Here is a 4,882-nt window from a genome sequence, read left to right on the forward strand (position 1 = left end):
GGTCTTTGCACATTTCATTATAATAATTGGCTTTGTCTTCTTGAGCTGCTCTTTGAAATCTTCTGTTCAGCTCTTTTATCTTGTCATTTCTTCCATTTGCCTCAGCTACTCTCCATTCAAAAGCAAGTTTCAGACATCTGTGTGGTTTTTTTTTCCTTTCCCGTCTTGTTAATGACCTTTTGCTTTCTTCATGGATGCTGTTCTTGATGTCACCCCCCAATTCCTCTGGTTTTTGGTCATTGGTGTTCAATGTGTCAAATCTCTTCTTCGTATGGTCTTAAAATTCAGATGAAGTATAATCAAGGTCATATTTTTGCTCTTGTGGAGTTGTTTTAATTGTCGTCAGCTTCAACTTGAACTTGCATATGAGCAGTTGATAGTCAGTTCCACAGTCAGCTCATGGCCTTGTTTTGGCTGAAGATAACGAGCTTCTCCATCACCTCTTTCCGCAGATGGAGTTTGTCTTATTACTGTACATTCCATCTGGCTAAATCCATGTGTATAGCTGTTGTTTATGGTGTTGAAAAAATGTATTGCAATGATTAAGTTGTCAGTCTTACAAAATTCTATCATGCGATCTCCGGTGTCATTTTTATCACCAAGGCCATATTTTCCAACTACTAGTGATTCTTTTTTGTTTCCAACTTTTGCTTTCCAATCACCAGTAATAATCAATTCATCTTGATTGTATGTTTGGTCAATTTCAGACTGCAGAAGTTGGTAAAAATGTTCAGTTTCCTTTTCTTTGGCTTTGGTTGTTGGTGCATAAATTTGAATAAAAGTAGTATTAACTGGTCTTCCTTGTAGGTCTGTGGAAATTATCCTACTACTGACAGCATTGTACTTCAGGATCGATCTTGAAACCTTTTTTGTGACGATGAATGCCATGTCATTCCTCTTCAATTTGTCATTCCCAGCATAGTAGATATGATTGTCTGATTCAAAGTGGCCCAAACAAGCCCATTTCAGCTCACTAATGCCTAGGATGTTGATCTTCATGTGTTCCATTTCATTTTTGACAACTGCCAGGCTCTGGTGGTATAGTGCCTAAGGCATTTGACTGCTAACCAGAAGGCTGGCAGTTCAAACCCACCAACCACTCCTCGGAAGGAAGATGAGTGGGGTCTGACTTGATGACAGTGCTTGCTTGCCTTTGCTTGCGTTTGCTTGCCAGTTTTCCCAGATTCATAATTCACACGTTCCACCTTCTGATTATTAATGGATATTTGCAGCTATTTCTTCCTGTTTTGAGTTATGCCACATCAGCAAATGGAGGACCTGAAATCTATACTTCATCCACATCATTAAGGTAGACTCTACTTTGAGGAGGCAGCTCTTCCCTAATTGTATTTTGAGTGCCTTCTGACCTAAGAGTCTCATCTTCCAGCACTGTATCATACAATGTTTCAGGACTATTCATAGTTTTCCAGTAATATATCAGACAGAGTTTCACTGATATTCACAAGGTTTTCATTGGCCAATTCTTTGAGAAGCAGATGGCCCCTTCCTTCTTCCAAATCTGTCTTAGTCCTGAAGCTCCGCTGAAACCTGTTCACCTAGGGTGATCCTGCTGGTATTTGGAATACCAATGGCATAGTTTCCAGCCTCATAGCCACATGCAAGCCACCACAGTGTGATAAACTGACAGACAAGTGGTAGGGGAATAAGAGTAGAACATATAAAAAAGTATTCAAATGAGGACTGAATTTTAAACCAGGTTCCACATGAACAATGTATTAACTTAATTCCTATGTAACTAGAAGCTGAGCATACTAGATGAATAAGACAGGTTTCTGCCTTTAAGACACTCTCTATGTTGTGGGAGAGCCAGGCTGGCATACCAACAGTTAAGAGTCAAGGAGATAATTTAGGTCAGTTAGTTTAGAGTTGACACATTGGATTTATCTTTGGAGGCAGTGATTCTAAGAACAAGAACTAGCTGCCTTCCTGCCAAAGTGAATATGTGAATTATGGAGTTCTTAAGCATAATTCAAATAATGAGTCAAACCAGTCCTCAGAACACAAAACTGAAAACATTGCATAGGTTACTAATCTTGGTCCCTCTGGCAGAAAACTGCCACAATATTTCTTGACTGTATTGAATTTCATTGCTCAATGCAATGTTTTCTGAGATGTTCTGTGCAATCTATATTTAGAAAATTGCTCTTCTTATATTATTCTGAAATAATTATTTTTCATTTTAAATTGCTTTGTGATTTTTTCAGTTTTGTGTGTAACACTTAAAAAAAAAAAACAAACCAAACCAAACCCACTGTCATCATGTTGATTCTGACTCATAGCAACCCTGTAGGACAGAGCAGAGCTGCCCCATAGGGTTTTCAAGGCTATAAATATTTATGGAAGCAGATTGTGGTATCTTTCTCCCATGGAGCAGCTGGTGGGGTTGAACCACCAAACCAAAAACCACTTCTTACTGGTTTGTAGTCTAGCATTTACCCATTGTGCCACCAGGGCTCCTGTTTAGTACCCAGGGTACCATAATTCTGTGTTGAAATATTGTCTGTTAGGAAGCCATCCACTGGTTGCTCTTTTTGATTTTAAAGGGAGACGCTTTTCTTTAAGATGGTGCTGGAAGCAGTTTCTACAGTAAAAAAAAAGAAAAGAAAAACAAAACTCTGTCATTGAGTCAGATCCGACTCATAGTGACCCCTCCTTGGGTTTCCGAGCAGTATCATTATGGAAGTAGTTTGCCCAATCTTCCTTCTGAGGTTGGTTTGAACCACCAGCCTTCTGGTTAGCAGTCAAATGCCTTAAGCACTATGCCACCAGAGCTCCCAGTTTCTATAGTATTAATCATAAACTAATGTTATTGTTGTTAGTTACCATTAAGCTGATTCCCCCTCATAGAGACACCAAGTATGTAGAGTAGAACTGTGCTCCATAGGATTTTCAAGGCTGTGACATTCCGAAAGCAAATTGTGAGGCCTTACTTATGAGATGCCTCTGGGTGGGTTTGCACTGTCAACCTTTCAGCTAATTGTCCAGTACTTAACCATCTGTGTCACCTAGGGATTCGTAAACATAAATTAATAATTAATATCAGTTCAAGAAGAGGTTTGTTTTGAGATGTAGCAAAACAGTCTCTAAGGTATGCTATTCTTTGGTAAATCACTCTTTCTCATAGAGTCTTCCCTTACTGTGAATAATTCTTTTGCTGTCAGCCGGCAGAAAACTCAGGAGAGGATGTGGCACCACAGGGCTTTTATTTTTTTTAAATGAAAATATTTCTTTCTTAGTGACAGACAGTGATACTTTTCTAGCATAATTTAATACAGTGCTTCAGAACAGGTGACATTTTTCAAGGAGAAGAAAGGATGACTCACTGAGCTAGGGTATACTTTCTATAAAATAAAAAGGGAAAATGAGAACTAGGCACAAATAAACATGTACACTTACTAAGAAATTAGTAATTTGTCTCAATTGATGTATTAAGTCAATGTAGTCAGGATTTGCCCCTCAAATCACGAGGAGGCAGCATAGTCTCATAGGATATGGGGACGGCAGTGGCGTAACTAGGGGGATGTGGGGGATGAAGACCACACAAGTGACACTGTTACAGGGGGTGACACCACAACAACAAAAATAAAATTTTTGTAGAATGTTTTAGGAGAAATTTATTATTTTAAATAAAAATATCCCTGTAGTTAGTTATAAAAACATAAACGTTTTTTGTAAGCCCAGCTTGCATGTATCAATATACCTACAAGGCTAACACTCTATGTTAATCTACTTTTTGAAACTTCTAATGTGCTCTGGTCAGAGCCGTCATTATTACCTAATTATAATGATGCTTCAAATCACGCAGTTTTGTCTGTACACACTACAAACACGCACTGCTGTTTTCATTGCTGCCTGTGTTTTTATAGTTGCTGATTTGTCAAATTTTCTGGTTTTCTAGCTACAACATTGTGTTAATTAGTATTTGTGAACCTATATCAATAAGTTTTTTATTGAATGAAGCAGTAATTAAAGGAGAAGAAGGAGAAGCCTCAAACAAGGCTTTTTACTCAATTACTAACTATGTTGTAATTCAATGTAGAAAGATTTTTACAAAACAATTTTGTTGTTAGTATTCATATAATCTAAGAAATATTATATTCAAGCAATTTACAACTGTATTTATCATATATTATTCTATGATTAAACTCAATAATAAACATTACTAAAGAATCTTTATGGTCTGGTACGGGAGGAGGTCAATGGGTGTGTGTGTGTGTGACATCATGAGTTACCACTGTAGGTGACACCAACCTTAGTGATACCACTGGAGAAGGGGGGAAGTAGGTATTAGAAGCCACTATTCTTCTTCTTTTTTTTTTTTTAATTGTGATTTGGGTGAACGTTTACAGAGCAAATTCACTTTCCATACACGTACACTTTGTCTCATGATATTGACTACAATTTACCCCCAATACAACAGCTCTCCTCCCACTTCCTCCTGATAGTTACCTCTTCCCTGTGTCCATCCCTTCATGCACTCCTGCCCCTGAGCTGTCTCCTTGTGCATAAACAGGCCTTCTTTCTCCCATGATTGTTCTCCCCAAGGAGTGTATCTACCTCAGGTAAATGTTCAACTCATATGTCTGTCTTGTGTTTGGCTGGAAGCCACATGTGTCAGTTCAATTCCAGACCTGAAGGGCAGCTAGGGGCCATAGTCTCAGTGGTTCCACCAGGCTCTATCAGACCAGCAAATCTGGTCTCCCCCTTTTTTTTCCCCCCTCCAAATGATTTTGAGTTTTGTTCCACATTGTTCTCCCTCTCTATCAAGAATCTCCTACATAGATCCCTTTCCAAGTGGATGACAGTGGTAGCCGGGCACCATCTAGTTCTTCTGGTCTCATAGTTGCAAAGGCTGCAGATT

The sequence above is a fragment of the Orycteropus afer genome, unplaced genomic scaffold (assembly GCF_000298275.1).
Source record: "Orycteropus afer afer isolate SDZICR_OR568_19922 unplaced genomic scaffold, OryAfe1.0 scaffold00198, whole genome shotgun sequence".
NCBI classification, from domain to species: Eukaryota; Metazoa; Chordata; class Mammalia; order Tubulidentata; family Orycteropodidae; genus Orycteropus; species Orycteropus afer.